The 24,722-nt window shown below is 38.6% G+C and overlaps 1 pseudogene across 1 annotated transcript; it reads left to right on the top strand.

The window, feature by feature from the left end:
* The first annotated feature begins 22,044 nt into the window (after window positions 1-22,044).
* Window positions 22,045-22,527, top strand: LOC308494269 (large ribosomal subunit protein eL21-like; annotated as a pseudogene). The gene has a single exon. The product of its transcript is annotated as a large ribosomal subunit protein eL21-like (transcript).
* Window positions 22,528-24,722: the final 2,195 nt, after the last annotated feature.

Raw genomic sequence — 24,722 nt, forward strand, 5'->3', positions numbered from 1 at the left:
TAAATTGGTCTTAAATATCCTTTTCTAAGCTTGAAGTGAAAGCATGTCCCTCCAACAGTTTTCCCTGAGCCCATGAGTAATTCTCTTTTAACTAACAAAAATCATTCACAAGTCCTTTTCTTACCTCTCTTCACTTGAACTTTTAACACTTTTGGGCTGTAGAACTTTCTAGTAGGTAGTGTGTTGATCCACCCAGATCCCCTCTTCAGTGCCACAGCTGGGAATATCTTCTGTTGATACCGTGTTTCCCGGAAAAGGAGACCTAGCCAGACCATCAGCTCTAATGCGTCTTTTGGAGCAAAAATTAATATAAGACCTGGTCTTATTTTAATATAATATTAAATATAAATTTTAATATAATATAGGACCGGGTCTAATATATAATATAATATAATATAATATAATATAATATAATATAATATAATACAATACAATACCGTGTCCTATATTAGTTTTTGCTCCAAAAGACGCATTAGAGCTGAGGGTCTGGCTAGGTCTTATTTTCGGGGAAACATGGTAGCCCACAACTGGGCCCCTCAAAGGGCCTTGCTTCATCATCCAATATTACAACTATCTTTCCTCTAAGTGATCTATGGCCAATGACTGGCAGGTGTAAGGATTCAAAGACCCAACCCCCTTTCTTCAATTTGATGCAGCTCTGAAAATTGTCCGTCCGAGCGCTAGAGATTTCTGGAGTATTCGCTGAGGCTTCATTTGCAATGGAGAGAGCATCTTCTCTCTCTGTTCAACCCTGCCTGTTCTACTTTCCTATAAGTACATCTTCCTAGAACACTCCCAGTGAACTTCCTGCATATAACCACTCATTTCAGTCTGTTTCCCAAAAATCTGACCTGAAATTAATCTCTAACTGGTTCTAAAGATTTTCCATTATGAAAATCTGCTTTGTATTCTGTAACTTCGTTTTGGAATTCCATGTGAATAGCACTGTGGTGACTCAGTTCAAACATCCAACTTAAAATACTGTTATAGGTGGAGTGTGATCTGAACAAATTTAACATGAATTGAAGTAGTTCAGTACAATTTGAGTGAAGAGTATCAAGGGGCTATGAAGAGAAATAAACCTGGAGAAGTAGGCACTGACCAGATCAAGACATTCCTTATGGATTTTTTTCTTTAGGCAACAAGGAGCCTTTGAACAGATTTTAAGCAGGAGAATAACAACATCGGATGTACACTTTAGAAAGGTGTCTCTGATGGCAATGTAGAGAAAGGATTGGAGGGATCTGAATAAGACTAGAGGCAGAGAGAACCACTTAGAAGACTAATTTATATAATACGTAATAAGGACATTGAAGGGAAGTAGAATTTTCCACCCCAAACGATGCCACTTTGGCAAGAGAATTATTTTGAGCTGGCTATTTTTAAGAAACAGCAGAAATGGGAGAAGCTCTGAAAATCTAGTAGAAGTTACCTTTTGTAAGAGACATGTACATTTATAAGGGAAATCTGCATTTGTAAGGGCACCTCCCTCTCTGGGCCAGGAAGAGGAGGAAGACTCTAAATCTCTAGAAACTCATATCAGTGGAGAAGGCAAGGACTTAAATGTATATAACAGCCATACTCTTGTTTACTGGACTATTTTTGGTAAGTTCCCATAACTGACTCTCCCTGACCCCCTGAACATTTTTCTTTCTTGTTTAGCTAGAGATGGTATTTAAGGTGGTGGCAGGGTTACTCAGTTTTCTTGGGTCTGTCCCATATAAAAAGGAGGGATCCATGTTATTAAACTTCTGTTCGTTTTTCTCCTGTTAATCTGTCTTTTCTTACACAGAGGTCTCAGCCAAGAATCTAGAAAGGTAAAGGCAAAAACTTTTTTCTCCCCCCCAACATGAAATGGTGTTGCTTTAATTATTTATATACTTATTTAAATTATAAACATGTATCACTATAGTAATTTTATGTGAATTATAAAACAAACAGAACCTAAGAATTCAAAGGCATGAGATCAAAAATAAATATAAATAGAATTTCTGTTATTTTCTTCCAATATCTCAATGGATGGTATTTGTTGAGCTCATCTTGGAGTGTTCCTTTAGTGAGAAGTCTTTTATGAGGAAGTAACGAAGGCCTTTTCCTCATTCTTCTGTTTATGCTAGGAGATTCTTTTTTTCTTTTTTAAAGATTTAATTGGGGAAGGGGAACAGGACTTTATTGGGGAACAGTGTGTACTTCCAGGACTTTTTTCCAAGTGAAGTTGTTGTCCTTTCAATCTTAGTTGTGGAGGGCACAGCTCAGCTTCAGGTTCAGTTGCTGTTGCTAGTTGCAGGGGGCGCAGCCCACCATCCCTTGCGGGAGTGGAGGAATTGAACTGGCAACCTTGTGGTTGAGAGCCCACTGGCCCATGTGGGAATCGAACCGGTAGCCTTCGGAGTTAGGAGCATGGAGCTCCAACGGCCTGAGCCACCGGGCCGGCCGGTGCCAGGAGATTTTTATTCTCATTTTCTGCCATTATCATCCTACATAACCTATAACTTAATAGCTTTCATCACTTCTTACAATGGATGTTATTCCCTACAATTACATTATATGCTGGCACTGCACTGAAAGAACATGCAATGGAGTCTATTTTATACTGATAATACATAAATATACTACTGTTGGTGAGACGCTTGAGTCCTTTTCAGGTAATCAGAAGGACCTACAGGTTGCAATGAAACCCAAGGATTTTTTGTCTTATCCCACTTGTTCCCTCTGTATTCAATTCTTTTGTTGTAACGTGGAAAGCTTCTCAAGATCATATACTCATAAAGGCCCTTCAAACAGTATTCGAACATTTATAATGAATCCAGCAGTAGCTAATGATCATCCTAGCTTCAGAGTTAAAATGAGGAGCAGGAATGACATTTCTCCATTTTGGACCAGCTGCGAAACCTTGTTGGAGATGGATCGACACCCTGAACTGAATCCACACTCCAAGTGTCCTAAATCCTTATCCCGTGTTTTGTTGAAAACCTGTGTTAACTATTCCAAATTTAGGTGAAAAAAAAAATACTATTTTCTCCTCTGCATGGCGTTACAGATAATTCTTTAATTAATCTTTGATTATTTTTCAAGTACCCACAGGGCAGCAATAGGAAATAATACTTACTATATGGAATATCAGTCCCTTTGAATCATACATTTTAAAGAGTCCTTTTTCTCCCTGATTTTCTTTTTCGGACTTTGTTAGAAAAATCACAACTGGATTGTTGAAAGCATTCAGTAGAAATGATGTGGTATCTGCCAGGGCTGACGATACAGAATCATTGGCTTCTTTCATTTATTTTTTACAGAAGAACTATGATAGACAGCAATGAATTCATCCCGGCTCATTAGCAAAATTATTCTTCCTAATATATTTTTAGGCAGGAAGAAATGTGCCCTTATTGCAAATGCCACCCTATAGGTGAACTGTCTGATACAGTGACTAGTATCTGGGAAAAATGTCTCCGAACTGCTAAACTCTGTGATTCTTTGGAAAGCAAAGTGGCTGACAGGACGTAGAAGGGCCTGTCTTCCATCCTTTCCTAGAGAAGGGCTTCCAGGACATTGTGAAAGTGCCCGTGCCTTTCTGACTTTGTTTCTGAGACAGGTAGGAGGCAGCTTACCTGAGTCATAGCAGCTTGTAACTCCCGTCAGTTATTTGCCTGGGAGGTAATTTGTCACCTACTACTTCAGAAATGTTTTACTCCCAGTAGCCTATTAGATAAAGGACAGATTCATGCATGATTTTATGACTCTCCCTATCAGTCAAGTTTATTGTTTGTTTTTCTCAAGTACTACATGAACCTTGTCTAATGTCCACAGTACCTTCTAGGCGGCTCCCCTCAGTCACCTCAGCACCTTCTAGCCCAGCTGAGCCAGCTGAGATTCATTCTCTCCCCCTCTCTTTACTCCCCCTCCCACCCTCCCTCCCTCCCTTCTCTCTCTCTCTCTCTCTCTCTCTCTCTCTCTCTCTCTCTCTCTCTCTCCTCTCCCTCCCTCTTTCTGTCTCATCTTCCTCCAGCTCCCTCCATCCCCTACCCCTCCCTCCGTTTCCCTCCCCCTCCCTATCCCTCTTTCCTCTCCTTCCTCCATTCAAGATTGCTTGATTCCTTTATTGCTGCTTACCTCTCAACTCAACCTTAGCTTAGAACTAGTGTCCCAATCTAAATCCCATTTTGTTCTCCAATCACAGTTTGGGGTGTGTGTGTGTGTGTTTTAAATATACAGAAAACTAAAAAACCTAAGTTGCTGAAATTGACACCCATACAATTACCACCAAGAATGAATAAATGTTGGGGTGGCCGGTTAGCTCAGTTGGTTAGAACGTGGTGCTAGTAACACACCAAGGTTGCCAGTTGGATCCCCACATGGGCCACTGTGAGCTATGCCCTTAAAAATAAATAAATATTAAATATTAAATGTTAACATTTGATTCAAATTTTGTTTTTAATAAAGTAAAAATACATCTCCTCTTTGTATCTCTCCACAGTCCAATTTCCCTTTTTTTCTAACTCAAGGCCATTACTAACAGGAATTTGTTAAATCCATCTGGTACTTGATTTTATTCACATGACAGTAGTTGCTTCTGTTTAAAATATACTTAGCCTTGGCCAGCTATCATTAATTTGCTCTTCTTTACAAGTCTACACACCTTTCACAAACATTTATGGGGTTTATTTTTTTCAAAATCTGATACATGCGTGTTATGCTTTGTTTTGTTTTTCTTCAGATTGCTAGTGAGGTTGAGCATCGCACCATTTGTTTATTCTTGGACATTCCAGTTCTCTCTTTCTCAATTCTCTATTATGTCTCAGGGATTTGCTTTCCTTTATATTTCAGATACTAAATACTATTTTAAATGAATCTCACAAATTGCTTCTCCAAATCTGTGATTTGTCTTTTAACTCTCTTTATGCTAGTTTTTATACAGAAATTTAAAATTTTTGACATAACTCCATCAATCTTTTTCTTTGTCTGCTTTTTGTGTCACATTTAGAAGATCTGTTCCTACCACAATGTCACAAAGATATCATTTATATTTTCTTATTACAGTTATACAATTTATTTTAAATATTGACATAGTTAAGTATCTTTAATTTTTTTGGTACAGTGAGCTTTGGATCTATTATTTTTAACACAAGGTAAGCTAATTTCCCTGCTTTGTTGTAATGCCAACCACATCATGAGGTAATGTGTACAGATATTTTCCCGGGTCATCTGTTCCATTGGTCAGCATCAATACTGCTAAGATATCTTTGACTTAAATCTTAATGTATGGAAGAACGACTTTCAGTCCTCAATATGAACTGTAGAATCTATCCAGTGTCAAAAATTTCCTTATAGAATTTTGATTGGAGTGGCTTTCAGTTTACAGATTAATTTCAGGAAGAATTTTCATTTTGTGATGTTGCATGCTCCTACTAATGAATATAGTTTATTCTCCTTTTGTTCAGGACATTTATGTTCTTTGAAAAGATAATATACTCTGCTCTTTAAATATCTTTTTTTAATTTTTTAAATTTTACTCCAAGGAAGTTACACTTGACTCTCTTATAACATTGGATCATTTCTTTTCCATTACGTTTTTAAATTGATTATTGCTGGTATGTAGAAACACTGTTGGTTTTTCTTTGTTGACTTGTTTGCAACTTTACTGGACTTTCTGACAAGTTTCACTTGTAGATTATTCTCTTGGTTTCTCTATGTGGCAATCCTATCATCAGCAAACAATGACAATTTTGTCTCTCTCTTGTTTTTCAATTTTAATATATCTTCTTTTTCTTGGGGTGTTTCATTTAGAACTGACAGTACAATGTTAAATAGTAGGACTGGTAGCAGTAATATTTGTTTTGTTCTTGAATGTAATGGACGTGATTTTAATGTTTTACCATTGAATGTTTTGTGATAGGTTTTTTTCCTTTTAATTAAAGTTTATTGGGGTGACAATTGTTAGTGACATCACATAGATTTCAGGTGTACAATTCTGTATTACATCATCTGTAAATCCCATAGTGTGTTCACCACCCAGAGTCAGTTCTCCTTCCATCACCATATATTTGACCCCCTTTGCCGTCTTCTATCACCCCCCTCCTTCCTTATCTTCTGGTAACCACTAAACTATTGTCTGTGTCTATGAGTTTTTGTTTCTCATTTGTTTGTCTTGTTCTTTTGTTGTTTTTGGTTTATATACCACATATCAGTGAAATCATATGGTTCTCTGCTTTTTCTGTCTGACTTATTTCACTTAGCATCATACTCTCAAGATCCATCCATGTTGTCAAAAATGTTCCTATATCATCTTTTCTTACCACCGAATAGTATTCCATTGTGTATATATACCACAACTTCTTTATCCATTCATCTATCGAAGGACATTTTGGTTGTTTCCATGTCTTGGCCACCGTAAACAAAGCTGCAATGAACATTGGAGCTCACGTGTCTTTATGTGTAAATGTTTTCAGATTTCTTGGGTAGATACCCAGGAGAGGGATTGCTGGGTCATATGGTAATTCTATTCGTAATTTCTTGAGGAACCTCCACACTGCCTTCCATAGGGGCTGCACCAGTCTGCATTCCCACCAACAGTGTATGAGGGTTCCTTTTTCTCCACAGTCTCTCCAACACTTGTTGCTATTTGTCTTGTTGATGATAGCCATTCTGACTGGGGTTAGGTGATATCTTTGTGGTTTTTATTTGCATTTCTCTGATGATTAGTGATGTTGAGCATTTTTTCATATGTCTATTGGCCATTTGTATGTCCTCTTTGGAGAAATGTCTCTTCAGGTCCTCTTCCCATTTTTCAGTTGGATTGTTTGTTTTTGTTGTTGAGTTGTATGAGTTCCTTATGTATTTTGGATATTAGTCCCTCATCAGAGGCGTTGTTTGCAAAAATCTTTTCCTATTTGGTTGTTTGCCTTTTAGTTTTGTCGATGATTTCTTTTGTTGGGCAGAAGCATTTTAGTTTGATATAGTCCCACTGTCATGGGTTTTTAAAGTAGATTTTATTTATCATATTAATGAAGTATTCATCTGTCTATTCCTAGTATGTTAATAATTTTAGTCGTGAATGATTAACTATTATCAAACTGTTTTCTGTCGATGCTGTTTTCTTCTGTGACTGTCAATGTGATAAATTGCATAGATTTTCTGATACTGATGTATCTTTGTATTCCTAAGTTAAAATATCCTTGATCATTATGTTTATGTACACTCATGCACATGCACATATACACATAGCCAAATTTTTGCTTCTATGCTGTATACTTATTTTTTGTACTATTCTTTTCTTGTTTGGTACAGAGGTTATACTAATTCCATAAAATGTGTCAAATAGCCTTCTCTCTTTCTTATTCCTGGAAATAATTTGTATTATATAGGGACTATCCATTGCTTGAAAATTTGATGAAATTTGCCTGTAAAACATCCTGGCCCTGGTGTCCTTTTTATTGGGGTGGAGGTAGAAATGGACTACTATTTCAGTTTTATTAATGATTATGATATATTCAGTTGTTTATACATTTAAATATATTTTAATAATTAATAATTTTTTAGAATTCAAAGTGCTATTAATAGTATTCTGGTATGATTTTTAAAAATCTGTAATTGTCAATTTTTCTCTTATCTTGTTCATTTTTCATTATCCTCTTCTTTATTTTTCTTGATCTGTTTTGCCAGTTTTAAAATTTTTACTAGTCTTTTCAGAGAACGAGTCTTTGGATTTATTGATTTTTCTCTATTTTTCTTTGTGTATGTCTTCTGACATCTGTTTTTGTTGATACGATGAATCAACCTGATTATGGTCATTTTGTTTTCACTAATTGGTCACTTTTCTCTGGTGACTTTTCAGATTAATCTTTGTTCTTGATGATTTTCAGTTTTCCTACAGTGTACCCATGTGTGCCCTAAATTCTGGGAACAAAATGTTGAACATCCTCTCCTGCTCCTTTTGTCTAACATTGAGCTATACAGCAGTAGGCTAGCTGGCTTACGAATCAATCATTCCTTCACCCGCCCAGCATCCATCATCTGGTCACTGTTCATGCCTCTTTCTCTCCCATTACTTGGTCTCAGTTGCCTGACCCAATGGATGATATTGGCTCTGGATGAAGCTATACCCATATAGACCTAGTGTGTGCTTCTCAGATATCCTGAAATTCCGCAAGCTTTGTCTTCTGCATCAATACCTGTGACTTTTCTCAGTTGGCACAATGTACCATGAAATATCTGTGGCTCTCTATAAGAAAGGCAAAAAAGAAGGGTGTTTTCATTTTTCTAAACTCTTCATGGCCCAGCAATACCATTAATCAAAGTTTCTCTGCCAGTGCCCTAGGCTACCACTTTGATGGCAAGATGGCACAAATCAAGGGTGTGTCCATCTGCTGAGGAATCAAGTTCCCTTTCACTTGGCCATGAGTGCTTAGAGATTGTAAGCATGCTACCACCTGGCTTCCCCAAAGTCTGCAAAGTGGCTGTCAGGACTCCTTCTGCTGCCAAAATCTGTGCTAAATGCTGTCTGAGTGTAGATTTCCAGGGCCAGTCTCCTCTGTTACAGAATCTCTAGCATCTGTTTAAATGCAGACGACTTTCTCCAGCTCTCTGATGTGTACTTAAGAGGCTTATCTAGTACACACTCTGGTTTTCAGCAAGAAGGAAAGCCTCTTGTAATCTTGCAGGGATTCAGCCAAAGTCACTTGTATGTTTTCCGAGCCCAAGTGCCTTTGGGCATTCCATCATGTTCTGTAGTTTCTTGGCCTCAGATGCTTTCCGTTGCTATAGCATCTTTTGTATCTACCCTGAGCAAGATCCAAAAGTCTTTTCTCCCTTAATGAAATTGACATTACTGCAAATCTCCTCAAGTTTGGGTAGGATATCATTCCCATATACAAAATATTCTTTGTCCAAATAAGCGAATCTATGTCTTAAGCAGCACGTCCAGGCAAAGGGCAGTTGGGAATCTTTTGTACTCCAGGACCAGCCACCATCGATTGCTATATCCCACTCACTCTCAGGAAAGAATTTCCTGTTTTGTTTTGTTTCCGGCTTTAGTTTAAAGCAATTTAAAATCGGATCTAGGGCCTTAGTCATGAAAATTCATACCCTCTCCCCTTCTGCATATTCTCCTGGGAATCACAGGGACGTTAATCCCTTCAGCAGAATCCGGTCTGAATGCATTCATACTTTCTGGAGGATCCCTCCTGAAGGTCATCTGGCCAAGATGGGGTCCAAATTCATGCTGCCACAGCCGCTAGCATATAAAGAAGTAGCGATGGCTTTTGAGAGGCCACATTCTTCTCTGCGTACCAGCTCATTAGCAGTCGCAGCTGTGAGTTCAAAATAAACCTTCCTCAGTTCTATGAGCTGAAATGATCTGGGCTCTGAAGAAGATGGGCATGCATTCTTTGAAATCCAAGAAGAGCTTCTCCCTATGGGGCAAGTTTAAATTTCAGTACAAGACCTCAATTGGAGAAGATGTACCACATCCTTTATTTCCTTCAATTAACACGTGTTTAATTTAGAGTCTCCATCTTGCCAGCCAGGAAGAGAAACCCATTTCAGTCATTCTGGAGGCTCAGACCAATCAGGGTAGTTGAGAGGTCCTGAGGTCTTGTATCTACGCACTGGGAAGGTATCTCTGATTGTTGTTAGCCCACCGTGGTTGTCATAGAGACACTCCCACTTGGGTATCCATTCCTCTGTGAGGTCGGCCAAGTCCCCTTCCCCCTGGGAAATTCCAGGGATCATAGTGTGATTCCATTTTTCCTTCATAACGAGCCTTCTGTCCATCTCCCAACCCCAAGTCCAGGGAGTATTTCTCTCTTTCCTTATGTCTCCATCCTGCTCCTTACTCCATTCCCCAAATCCAAGTTCCTTTTCCTTGGCTATTTAATAAAAGGCTCTCCAATGGATTTAAATTTTTGGAAAACAAAAGCTAGGAAAAGAATTGTCTTAGAAACAATGTCTCGGGGTGTGTCTCTATCCCTAGGTTACTCTTTAAGTTCAAGAAACCTCCACAGAGGTCCAGAAACGCACGACCAAGCTTCTCGGGTTTCCTCCTATGTAATAGCTTTCATCATGTACATGGCACATGGCACACTTTATGGACCAGGTACTATTTTAGGTGCTTGCTTTTATTTCTTCATTCATTCTCACAACTACTAATATGATGCGTCCTCATGTTCCAGGAGAGTAAACGGAGACACTGAGAGGACAAAGAACTTTACCAAGTTCACACGGCTTAGCAAGGGGTGAAGCCAGGGCATTCTATTCCAGATGGCCTAGCTCCACCATCAGTGCTCTTAACCACTGAACTACCGCAATAACAACAGCACACCCCTCATTAGGTGATTCAGAGGATTAAAAGCGGGTGCCAAAAAATGTATACACATTTTAAGAAAGGAAAAAACTATTACAATTACGCTGATGGTAACTACTTTGAGCACCTCTTGTCACTGCACAAGTCAAACGTGACTTGTATTCATCTTTTGTTATCAGTATATATTATTATAATTTTAATACAGGTTTTTTTTTTCTTTTCTTAAAATGTGTATGCATTTTTTGGGTACCCTCTGTATATAAAGCACTTGGAATGCTTTCTGGAATATTCTCGACAAATGTTAGTTAACTACTGTTTCCATTACAGGTTTCGATGGATACAAGGAAGGGGCCAATCCATACAGGAGTAAATAAATATTACCATACCATATTCAGAAATGACCCTATACTCATACAATGCCTGCTCAATTCTTCTTGACAACATGAATTAGAGATTTGCTAAACTTTTCTTGTAACTCCTCAAGTAACTCGTTCACAGGGGTGAATTTGCCATGATTTCTCGGATCGTTCCTCTTTTACGGAACAACTCTCCACGTGAACACTGATTTTTCTCTAGTCCCTTATACAAGGGCATATACAAGTTAAAAACCTGAGGCTTCTCATTGTTCAAAATAAGGGAAGAGACTCCCCCTCCCTTTTCTTAAGGGATTTACTTTAGAAAACTTGTAAGTTCTTTCTCTGTTTCTTTGAAATGTACATCAATCTTTTTAAAACCTAAAAAAAAAAAAAAGAAAAGAAAAGAAAAGAAAACCAACCTTACCATCCTTTTTCTCAAGGTCTTGGGAACCATCTTTTGAAAGGTCAATATCAAGGAAGATAACATCTCTATTTCTATAGGAGAGTAGGAGCCTAACTTTGGTTGGTGCCTCGCTCCAACTTGCAAAACTACTTCTTGTTAGAAAGATATGAGAAGTGTATGCTTCCTTTGAATAAGGTCAATTAGCTGACACAGATGGTCCTCCAATTACTAAGTGAATTTAGGGTGAACTATGGGTGACAAAGTATGCTATCACATCCTCTTACTTGAGAACTAGTTATTGTTTATCTCCAGAAGATGTATGTAATGGGTTATATCTTCTGGAACATATGAAAAGGTGAGATTTCTGTCTTTGCAATAATTTAGCAGATTGTAGTCTAGTCTGTGATACGTATCACATGGTGGCTTAATACTTTTCAATAATAAAAGTATATTTTTTATTTATTCTACCTTTGTAGAGGGTTTTACTGGACTGGAAGATTTTGTTTTTAATCATATTTCCCCAACATTTGTCCCTACAAAGGGGGTGAGGTAGTCAGTTGTAAATTTGACCTTGATAGAAATTTTGTCAGAGATTATATGATGTCTGTTAAAATCTCCCAAACCCAATTATGGTTCCTATTTGTTGATTTTTAGCATAACCCAGTGTATTCTTCTTGAAATGACAGTATCCGTATTTTTCTCCAGGAACCAAGCTTTCTGGTACTGTCATTGCGTGTGCTTTGCTTTAGGTGACACAGGTTCCAGTGGTAGGCATATAACTGGAACTGGAACCGTAACCAAACAAAATCAGAGCATCACATCTCTAGCTCTGATGACTTGTTCGTGGATGGATATGTGTGGCCCATGAGTCTTTCAGAGAGGGGTAGGAGTGTAAGCCATGGACAGTTGATGGCTTATTTTAGACTCTGTAAGAACCATGGCTTATACCTCTACCCCTGACTGAAAGATATTAGCTGCTATTGGCAGTTTCACCCTAGAGATGCCTTCCCCGCTCCATTTCCCGCTCCCCCTCCTACACACATACTCTGGTTCAAGCCGTAGTTTCTCAGTCTAGTTGTATAGGACACAGCTCCCTGGCCCATGCTGGTATTATGAGCCTGCGCTTCCCCTCCCTCCCAGGCAGTCTGTCGCTAGGCCTCTCACAGCCGCTCACGGCAGCTCTCGCTGGCTGCCGACTGCTCACGATGGCTGCTGGCCACTCACGCTGGCACACGGCAGCCCGCTGCAGCTCACACCAACCTCTCCAGCTCACGCCAACCTCTCCGGCTGCTCACAGCAGCCCAGCTCCAGGGAGACCCGTTGTTCACAATCTTAGCTGTAGAGGGCGCAGCTCACTGGCTCATGTGGGAATCGAACTGGTGACCTCGGCTTTTTGAACCAGCCGACATCTTAACAAATCCTGTGTTGGATCTATAACTATCCTACATTGTTTCTCTTTTGTGTGTTTCACTGTCCTTGTAACTTCCTATGTAGGCGTCACTACATACATTTTCCAGGCATGTTTCATTATGGTACAGGGTGTGTCTGCTTTCCCACTTACAGAATGGTGTCACTTTTGAAACCCACCTAGCAAAGATTCTGTACTGAGTCTGTCCACACCTTATGTAAATGTATGTAATTATATATGTTCAGGTCTTGTGTAATCAGCCAGTGCAGTGTACCTGGTCATCAAGGGAGTTTCCCTCCCCAAATTCTCATCTGTTTGACTCCTTATCTGATGCTTTCCTAAAGCACTTCTCAGTAGTTGCCTGGAGCAGGACCCCTATTGGAAGTCATTCTCCTTGGCTTTCCGAGATCTCTCCTTTTGCATTGTGTTAAACTTCTTCCATCACACTCGCTAGTCTAGTAGCAACCCAAATGCCCCCCTCTTTCCCATTCTCATCTTTAATAGCACGTAAGCTTGGATATATCTTATTTTCTTTTTCCTTTCTATCTCGTCTTGCTACTAAGATCTCTCTGCATTATCCTAAGGCAATTTCTTTTCCTTCAGCTCACTCAGCATGATCCCTTCCTCTTTCTTTCTTTTTCTTGCTCTTGTTCTGATTGTAAGAGCTAATTCCATTCCTTCCAAATCTTCAAGCAAATATAATCTTAGGATGAGAGCTCGCTAGGCATGTACCTTTTTATTAAGTTTTCAAGTGTTCTTTTTTTTTTTTTCCAGAAAGAGATCTCATAAATCCCTTTATTTTTGTGATGTGAGTAAGTCAATATTTCTGCTTTCTCTGAAATACGCCTCTGGTGCAAACAGAATTAGAATTAGTATAACCATTCCATAGCCTTGATATGTTTTTTTATATATTATATATATATACCATATTTTGCCATGTATAATGTGCACTTTTTTGCCCAAATTTGTTAGGGGAAAAATAAGGATGCACATTATACATGGGTAGTAGTAATTCCATATCTATATAAATGTTTTTAATTCTTTTATCAATGCTTGAGTTAAAAGTGCAATAATAAATAAATAAATGCTAAAATTCCTTTATAATACAAAAAACAAGTACCTACATATAAACAAATAAAAATTTGAATGGAAAAGAAAGATATATTTTTCCCACTGAAGGTTTGGGCCCAAAACGTGGGTGCGCATTATACACGGGGGGAAAAAAAACAGCAAAGTATGGTGTTTATTTTATGAACACAATCTTGACACCATAATTAAGTTGCAAATACAGTACAAACAACCTTGTTTACTTTAAGAATTTGAGAGTAAATAGTTGACATAATTTCCCATCCCCGGAATACTTAGTGTGTATTTCCTACAGTCACGTATGTTTTACATATCCACAGTACAATCCCAGAATTAGGAAGGAAACCTTGATGTATTAGGACCATCTCATCCTTAGACTTCATTCAAAAATTGCCAGTGTCCCACTATTGAATGTCCTTTCTACCGAAAGGATCTAATCCAGAATCACGTGTTGCATTACGTTGTATGTTTCGTCAGTTGTGTTTAGCCAGGGACAGCTTCTCGGTCTTTCGGCTTTCATGGCCTTTGATACTTTTCAGTATTACAGACTGGTTATTGTGTAGAATCTCTCTCCGGTTGGGTTTCCCGATGGTTCCTCATGATAAGATTCAGGTTATAGCTCTTGGCAAGATTATCACTGAGGTCATGCAGTACTCGTCTCAGTGCAGCCTGTCAGGTAATTTCTAGTTAGTCCCTTACTGGTAATGTTAACTGTGACCACTTCATTGAAGTGTCTATAAGCCCTAAGTCTTCCAGGCTTCCCCACTGTAGAATTATTCTTTTCTCCTTTGGAACTAATAAGTATTTTGTGGAAAGGTGTTTTGAAACTGTCTTAGTCCATTTGGGTTGCTATAAAAAATACCACAGACTGGGTGGCTTCGAAACCACAGAAATTTATGTCTCACAGTTCTGGATCCTGGAAGTCCAAGATCAGGGGTCCACATGATTGGGTGAGGGCCCTCTTCTGAGTTGCAGACAGCTCGTTGAATCCTCACATGGTGAAAATGACAAGGGAGCTCTCTCAGGCCTCTTTTATAAGGGCCCTAATCTCATTTTTGAAGGCTCTGCCCTCGTGACCTAATCAGCTCTCCAAACCCCGCCTCCTAATACAATCACATTGGGTATTAAGATTTCAACAAAGGGGCCGGCCTGGTGGCGCAGGCGCAGGCAGTTAGAGCTCCATGCTCCTAACTCCGAAGGCTGCCGGTTCGATTCCCACATGGGCCAGTGGGCTCTCAACAACCAAAAAAAAAAAAAAGATTTCAACAAAGGAATTTTGGGGACAGAAATATTCAGACCACAGCAGAAACCATGTAAAAATCTTGTTTGTTTGATTTTTGGGTTTTTTTTTTAGCATGTCCTTACTTTCTGATACATGTTCCGATCCCATCTTGACTTTTTTCCTTTTCCAGCCCTAGAATCGGCCATTTCATTCAGGATTCTTGGTTCCTTCAGGTAGAAGATGGTATTAGAAACCCAAGTATGAGCACTAGGTAGTGTCACAGCTTTTGGATTATCACTGATATCAGGATCTCCTCGTGTACGCACACACACGTTGACGTATTATTTATACTGGGGGTACCCATAAAATGTATACCAGGTGACACTTTGGTCAACATGGCTCAAGCAGTAGTTCGTCATAATCAGAACTGTCTGGACGCTGATGGTAACCACTCTGAGCACCTCTTGTGATTGCAGAAGTCAAACATGACTTGTATCTATCTTTCGTTATCATTATATATTGAGTATTACAATTTTAATACAGTTTTCCTTTCTTTAAATGTGTATGCATTTTTTTGGCACCCTCTGAATAGCTGCATTGTCATATCCACAGGTTCACACCAACATCTGCATTTTCAGTCCAGTGCTGTGGGGTTTATTTGAGGTTTTTTTTTTTCTTTTCCATATTTGTGACTGCCTTCTCTGCTCCCCTTGTCTTTAATGTATTTACTCATGTGATCAATCCCTCCATATGGAACCAAGTTCTGCTATCTCAATCCCCGCATCAACCCAGATGCCCTTCTCACCCTGTTTGGGCTTCAACACGCTGTGCCTGGCCAGCTTCTGGCATGAATGCCCCCTTGATCTCATGTAGGATACAACACTTGAAACCAGGCTGCTGCTGCTGCCACCACCCCACGTGGAAACCTCCCTCTCCCTGCTCAATAGGGTTGCCTTTCCAGGTGGAAGGTCTCTCTATCCTGCTTGGCTCTGACAACCCCACACGGGGCTCTCACCCTGTCCTGGCAATGGATTCTCTGCTCATCCTACTCAGGCTGTGACGCCAGGTTTCTCTTCTTCCTCTTGCTCACTCACATCCAGCTCTAGGCTATTCTACTTCATCTGTTTATTGATGAAATACACCCCTCGTGTGTGGTTTAACTCACAGTCTGAATATTGGAAATCAACACTCGTGATTGGTGCTACTAATGATCAGTCCACAGTCAAGCTAATAGTATGTGGATGGGCGGGAGTCTTTGGATGTACCATATATGTTTAAGACGTTAGGGACAGGGTCAGACAATTAAGTTCGTGAACTCATCCTACAAAAAGTGCTACATACCTCATTGCTGAATATCACCACGGTCACCTTTGAAGTACTCCCCTTGGGAAGCTATGCACTGACGCCAGCGCCTAGTCCACCCTTCAAAGCAATTTTGGAACTCTTTTTCTGGAATGGCCATCAGAGCTGTCATCGTATTACCCTTGATGTCCTGAATGTCATCCAAACATCTTCCTTTCAATAATTCCTTTATCTTCAGGTAAAGAAAGAAGTCATATGGGGGCCAGATTAGGTGAGTAGGGAGGGTGTTCCAATACAGTTATTTGTTTCCTGGCTAAAAACTCCCTCACAGGCAGTGCCGTGTGAGCCGGTGCATTGTCGTCATGCAAGAGCCATGAATTGTTGGCAAAATGTTCAGGTCGTCTCACTTTTTCATACAGCCTTTTCAACACTTCCAAATAGTAAACTTGGTGAACTGTTTGTTCAGTTGGTACAAATTCATAATGAATAATCCCTCTGATATCAAAAAAGGTTAGCAACAGGGTTGCAACAAGTTCGCGAACTTAATTGTCAGGCCTTGTATATTATGGTTCCTTTCTTGACCCTGGATGCAGTTCTCGACTAGATAAAGAATAACAGAAATTCGGTTGATGACCTACTGAGGCATACCAAGACGCAGCACCCACAATATGAAGACTGAAATACATAGGTGTAAAAAGTTTTGAATCAGTTCCCGTATACCTTAGAGATGTATTTGAAGCTTGCATGTTCCAGATAGAAATCTGACATCTGGAAATGGCCTATTAGAATCTTCCAAAAACTGAGGGATTTACAGTGCAGTTAACATAAAGAGAGAAGCTTAAATATGGAAAGCACTAAAGCCATGCCTTTTCCCCTCAAATTATTACAGAATAATGCTTCTAAAAACATCTACATTTTAATTCAGTGAAATGCTTTTACAAAAGAATTGAAATTGTTCTTATGGTTTGTAAAAGGGATATAAGCAAACAAACAAGAATTAGGCAGAGATAACATACTGGAAATACAGTGTGATTTGGGTAACGCAGAGCATAAATATCTGTTGTCATTTGTTTTTGCAGTAATTGTAGTGTTTAAAGCAGGGGTTGGTAAACGTTTTCTGTAAAGGGTTAGATAGTAAATATTTTAGACTTTTGAGATACATACCGTTTGTGTCATATATCTATTCCCTCTCTCTCTGTCTTTCTCTCCCTCCCTTCCGCCATCTCTCCCTCGTGTGTGTGTGTGTGTGTGTGTGTGTGTGTGTGTGTGTGTGTGTGTGTAAAACATCCCCTTCATAATGTAAAAGTCATTCTTAGATCGTGGGCTATACCAAAACAGGCTGAGGGTGGATTGGCCAGTTGGCTGCACTTTCTTGATTTCTGGTTTAAAACAATGCTCAATGGTTCTCAAATTTGATTCCTAGAAGCAGTATCTTCAGCATCCCTGGGGAACTTTATAGAAATGCAAATTCTCACTGCCCCCCCCCACTGGATGGAAAACTGTAGTAATCTGTAGTTTAACAAACTCTCCCCGTGATTCTGATGATCCCTCAATTTTCTTTTTCCTTTTTTTTTTAATTTATTGGGGTGACAATTGTGAGTGACATCACATAGATTTCAGGTGTACAATTCTGTATTACATCATCTGTAAATCGCATTGTGTGTTCACCACCCAGAGTCAGTTCTCCTTCCATCACCATATATTTGATCCCTTTTACTCTCATCTCCCTCCCCCCACCCCCCTTACTGGATCCCTCAATTTTCAATCCACTGATTCAGATTCCAACAACAGCACTTTGGCCAGGTGTTATGTTAGGTTCTGGAGATATAAAGATGAATAAAATCAACCTTTATCTGCTAATAACATATAATTTATTAACAGATAATTGCTTGCCTAAGGAATGTGACAGATACACAATTCACACTGAGAACATTTGGCACAATTCTAGTACTCAGTCTGTGTTACCATGCGGCTGCTCTGAGGGTATTTCCTGGAAGATAACTTTTCTCTGATGGTAATATTCCTACTTTCTTATTGGGAATCCTCCTCCTCTTTTCCTGTTTCCTTCTTCTCTTGCCTTTCTCACAGCTGGAGCCATTTGATACCAGTTTACTTTCAGAGTCTTCCAGGTTCTGGGACCAATTCTGACTTCTGTATTCATAAGTCTGACTATATTCATACGTCAGCCTTAGGATTTGAATGTAGCATATGAATGTATCCAAACATGGCTTCTAGATGGGAAATGCAGGGCCTGTGAAATACAAAACTATTTCCTTTTTCTTAATGGTTACTACAACCATGGAATGAGGGAAAATATTCTTAGTTTAAAAGCAGTTGGCACAGAATATCAATCAACTATCAATATTTTCCCCTGATCTGATTATCAAAAATTAAGAAAACCGAATAATAATATCCGGTATTGGCAAAGCATGGGGAAATCAGTACTCTTACACACTCTTGTTGGAAATACAGATTGACAATCATTTGTTGAAAACTGTTTGTATCAATTCATATGTGGAAACCCTTTGTGCCATGTCTATTTGTCCATGTTTTTCTTCCAGAAATACTGATTCATGTGCTGAAAAATGTACTGATAGAGATTTCTATTGCAGCATTGTGTATAATAGCAAAAATATAGGAAACAACATAAGTGCACAGATAGGAATGGCAAATAATGATGTTATATCCATTCTATAACATTCAATGGATCATGAAAAAATAAAATGAGGCTAGATCTATGTTTACTGACATAGATGCCCAAGATCCATAGTTAAGTGAAAAAACAAGCCTCAGAATCCTTTGGAAAGCTACATCATTTCCTCCCCAAACTGCTTGCTTTACATTATCTCCTCAGGTTATCACTTTATTCCTAGGTTGTACAGGATTCACATTTGAATCACTTTAATGTTACAGTTCTCTGTCTCAGGAGAATTAAAACAGCTGTTCAACTATATGTCATTCTCCTTCTGTATGTGACGATATGTGTTACAGAAAAACACCAAACCTTGACAAATTATCCCAATAAATAGGAAAGAAATCCAGATGTTTTCCTTTGGGGGAATATAATTTTAAAAGTGAACTTTCTTAAAGAAAATAGACGAATTACAAAAATAACACATGAATTTTACCCCCTCAAATGAAACAGGTCAGAAATATATACAGTTCTAAGTGAAAATACTTTATCCCAAATCCAAATTCTCTTCATAGATCACCACTTAAAACACTGCTTTGGAATATTCCAGATCTGCTCCTAGGCATTCACTTACATCTACCTGTATCTAGATAATGGCAGCTCTCTATAGCTAAGTATTCTGTTTTCTTTTTTAACAAAAATGGCATTACACCACATACAGCGTTGTGCAGACATTAGTATACATTCTTCTCAGAATGCCTCAGTTAATGCGATCCAAATGTTTTTCATCCTTGTGTCATTACTCCATATTCAAATTCTTGAGAAATGACAGAGCAATGGGTCACATGTTCTCCCCTTGCCCAGGAGATAGTAGACCACCTTTATTGATCATTCCACCAAGATTTTCTGAAATAATAGAGGAGTACTTCTCCAAAAGAAAATTGAGGTGTCATAAGATGGAAAAGAAATATCAAGTGGGCAACAACAACAGAAGGCTACATTTCTGTACAAGACTTGCTCAATATACTGGAGAAAACATACCAGAAAACAAAATAATAGAGGAATAGATGAAGTGTTATGGGTACAAAGATGGGGGAACAACTAACTTTACTTGGAAATTTGGGGAAATATTAACATGGCTTAAGGGATGGGTAAGAATTTCCAAGTCAGCGAATGGAATTCCAAGCACTGAAGCATGAAAATAGGGTGAAATGGTGACCATGTATAACCTACTCACTCTTCAAAGTGAAAATCCCCATAAATTTCTTAATATCATCTGATTTTCCAACTATTCATCATATGACTTCCTCATTTAGAATTTCATCAAATATTACATTTTTCCTAGAGCATTTCATGTGTATGTGCAGTCAAGTACCACTTAATGATAGGGATACGTTAGGCTATTTTGTCGTTGTGTGAATATTACAGAGTGCACTTACACAAACCTAGATGGTGTATACCTGGGAACAATATAGTCTATTGCTCCCAGGTAAAAACCTGTACAGCATGTTATTGTATAAAATAACAGGAGATTAAATCAAGCACAAGAGAAATGATGCAATCAACAGTTGAGGTACATATATCTTTACGGATAAATGTTTTCAGATTTTTGGGTAGATACCCAGGAGAGGGATTTCTGAGTCATATGATAATTCTATTCTTAATTTTTTGAGGAACCTGCACACTGCCTTCCATAGCAGCTGCACGAGTCTGCATTCCCACCAACAGTGTATGAGGGTTCCTTTTTCTCCATAGCCTCTCCAACACTTGTTACTATTTGTCTTATTGATGAAAGCCATTCTGACTGGGGTGAGGTGATATCTCATTGTGGTTTTTATTTGCATTTCTCTGATGATTAGCGATGTTGAGCATTTTTTCATATGTCTATTTGCCATTTGTATGTCCTCTTTGGAGAAATGTCTCTTCAGGTCCTCTGCCCATTTTTCAATTGGGTTGTTTGTTTTTTTGTTGTTGAGTTGTATGATTTCCTTCTATATTAGACCCTTATTGGAAGCACTGTTTGCAAAAATCTTCTCCCATTCGGTTGGTTGCCCCTTTATTTTGTCGATGGTTTCTTTTGCTGTGCAGAAGCTTTTAAGTTTGATATAGTCCCATTCGTTTATTTTAGCTTTTACTTCCCTTGCCCTTGAGGTCAAATTCATAAAGTCCTCTTTGAACCCAAGGTCCATAGGTTTAGTACCTATGTTTTCTTCTATGCAGCTTATTGTGTCAGGTCTGATGTTTAGGTTTTTGATCCATTTTGAGTTAACTTTGGTACAAGGTCCCTGATTGCAGTCCAGTTTCATTCTTCTGCATGTGGCTTTCCAATTCTGCCAGCACCATTCGTTGCAACTTTATTTACAGTGGCCAAGACATGGAAACCACAGTGTCCTTCTATAGATGATTAGATCAAGAAGATGTGGTATATATACACAATGGAATACTATTCTGCCATAAGAAAAGATGAAATAGTGCCATTTGCGAAAACATGGATGGATCTTGAGATTATTATGCTAAGCGCAATAAGTCAGACAGAAAAAGTCGAGATTCATAGGATTTCACTGGTATATGGAATATACAACTGAAAGCAACAAAGGAACAAGACAAACAAATGAAGAAACAAAAACTTATAGACACAGACAATTGTTTAGTGATGACCAAGGGGAATGGTAAATGAGGGTAAATGGGGTCAAATATATGGTGATGGAAGGAGAACTGACTCTGGGTGGTGAGCACACAATGGGATTTATAGATGATGTAATACAGAATTGTACACTTGAAACCTATGTAATTTTCCTAACCATTGTCACCCCAATAAATTTTAATAATGAAAAAAAAGAGTTGAGGTAAACATGAGATGTTTGAGGCTGCTGCCAGCATGGGGCAGCATACTCTTCTACAGCAAACTTTTTTTAATAAGTAGAAAGAGTACACTCTAAAATAACAATGAAAAGTAGGGTATAGTAAATACATAAGCCACTAACATATTGTTTATCATTGCCAAGTATTATGTACTGTATATAATTGTATGTGCTGTACTTTTATGCCTGGCAGCACAGTAGGCGTGTTTACACCAGTATGACCACAAACACCTGAGTCATGCGTTGTGCTTTGATGTTATGATGGCTATGACATTACTAGGTGATAGAAATTTTTCAGCTCCGTTGTAATCTTAAAGGACCACCATCATATATGTTGTCCATCGTTGATTGAAACATCATTACACAATGCATGACAGTACCATGTTTTGGTATTAAACATAAGTAGATTACTTATTTATTACAAAAACTAATTAAGGCTTTTCGGCCGGGACCGCCATCTTCCAGTAATTCGTCAAAATGACCAACACAAAGTGAAAGAGGAGAGGCACCCGCTATATGTTCTCTAGGCCTTTTAGAAAATATGGAGTTGTTCCTTTGGCCATATACATGCGAATCTACAAGAAAGGTGGTATTGTAGACATCAAGGGAATGGGCACTGTTCAAAAAGGAATGCCCCACAAATGTTACCATGGCAAAACGGGAAGGGTCTACAACGTTACTCAGCATGCGGTTGGCATTGTTGTAAACAAACAAGTCAAGGGCAAGATTCTCGCCAAGAGAATTAATGTTCGTATTGAGCATATGAAGCACTCTAAGAGCCGAGATACCTTCCTGAAACAGGTAAAGGAAAATGATCAGAAAAAGAAGGAAGCCAAAGAGAAAGGTACCTGGGTTCAACTGAAACGCCAGCCTGCCCCACCCAGAGAAGCATACTTTGTGAGAACCATTGGAAAGGAGCCTGAGCTGCTGGAAGCCATTTCCTATGAATTCATGGCATAAGTGTAAAAAAATAAAAGACCTCCGTGCAAAAAAACCCAAAAAACAAAAAAAACCTAATTAAGATAATTTGAGAGATTAATTCTGTCTAGTCTATATATGATCTAATATATGCAAGGCCTGAATTGCTTCTGGTCTTATTAATTTGACCTCTTCCTTTTATTGATAACATTACCTTGAAGTAAGGAACAAGGACCCCTATTAATTTTGTAACCCTTCAATAAAATTTTCACTGCCTTATGAGCTGATTTAGTCGAAATACTAAATTGTCAGTATTATTGGTTAGATTGTAGCTTTTCCAGTGCAGACAGATTTGGTCGCTGAAAAGAACAGTATTGTAACTATAGTATGATGAATTTTATTTCAATAAGCTTTCTGTCTCTGACCTAAGAAAATAATATTCTCTCGCCACTTAGTCCTTGTGGCTTTCGAACAACTGTACATTGCTAGTGGAGAGAGAGTTGACATGTGAGATTAGGACAAGTGTATGGAAAGGGAAGAATATATACAAAAGTGCAATTTAGTTCTGTATCCCATGACCTAATCTCAGAAAAAAAGGTCAATGAGGTTAAAAGGAGACACTAAATAATGCTAAAGCTGATAACAAACTTTTCCAAGGCATGTTAGTTGATTTCTGACAGAATTTTTAAAGAGAAAAATAATAGTATCAATTATACATTTATAACTTTTAGAGTAATTGAATCTTTATAGTGGAGGAATATTATATATTAGGGACTGAAAGTTTGTGTCCCCCTAAAATTCATATGTTGGAGCCCTAACCCTAAATGTGATGGTATTTTCAGAGAGGCCTTTTGGAAGTAATTAGGTTTAGATGAGGTCATAGATTGGGACCTTCAGGGTAGCAGGAGCGCGTGTATAAGAAGAGGAAAAGACACCAGAGATGTCTTTTTCCTCCATGTGAGGACACAGCAAGAAAGCAGTCATCTGCAAGCCGGGAAGAGCCCTCACCAGAACCTAGCTGTGCTAGCACCCAGATTTGGGACTTCCAGCCTCCAGAATTATGAGAAGTAAATTTCTGTTGTTTAACGCCCCCATTCTATGGTATTTTGTTATAGCAGTCCACGCTGACTACAACATAATATGAAAGTATAAAATGTAAGCTTTTTCTCATACAAAGTTATATTTCAAATCTTTGCAAATAGAGTTTGAAAATATCAGGACTTCTGATTTCCACTCTAATCAGGATTTCTGATTTCCACTCTGCAGAGCGTAAAAGTTGTCCTGTCATCCTTACAATAAGACAGCAAGAAAAAGCTGAACATACTGAAAATCAATACATTTTCTTGGAACCATCACAGAATTGAGATCTCAAAGAAAACTACCATCCTGAAATCTGGATGGCAGATTTCACCTCTTTTAAGGTGAATCCAAAGAGTCAAAGCCAATATTTCCTTAACTGGAGCTATAACTGGTAACAATTAAATGGTAATTTGGACAAATTTTTAGAGACCTAGTGTTGGCTAGTGTAAGAATGAGAAACTCCGGTGGGCCACAGACTTACTGTTCCTCCCGCATTTTTTGTGGTTTTTAATTCTCACCAGGTTCTCCTGATGGGTAAGTTGACTAGGGCTGTCATAACAAAATACCACAGACTGCATAGTTTAAAAACAACAGAAATTCATTCTCACAGTTCTGGAGTCTCACAGTCCAAGGCCAGGTGTTAGCAGTTTGGTTTCCCTTGAGGCCTCTTTTCTTGGCTCGCAGGTGGCTGCCTTCTTGCTGTGTCTCCACATGGTCTTTCCTCTGTGTGTGTGTGTGTACACGCGCCCTGGTGTCTCTCTCTGTGTCCTAATCACCTCTTCTTATAAGGACACCAGTCAAATTGGATTAGGGCCCACCCTAATAACTTCATTTTCACTTAATATTTTCACTGTGACGTTTGTCTGTAGTCGAATGATATTTCCATACCACGGACTATAGTGTTCGACTTTACCCCACGAGCTCAGTGTTCCAGAAAGGAAGTTGAGGAAAGCAGATGTACATTTTTTTCTATATTTTTGTATTTTTCAAGAATGAATAACAAAGGAAATTTTTTATACTTTAATCGTTTATTTTAATAAAATGTAGCACCTTAATTGTATTTACTTAAAAATATAAATACTGTAATTATTTTCTATGAATTTTTGACACATTTTAGAGAATAAACTTGAAATCAATTCATGCAGGGAAAAGGTGAA

The sequence above is a fragment of the Rhinolophus hipposideros genome (assembly GCF_964194185.1).
Source record: "Rhinolophus hipposideros genome assembly, chromosome: X".
In the NCBI taxonomy this organism is placed as follows: Eukaryota; Metazoa; Chordata; class Mammalia; order Chiroptera; family Rhinolophidae; genus Rhinolophus; species Rhinolophus hipposideros.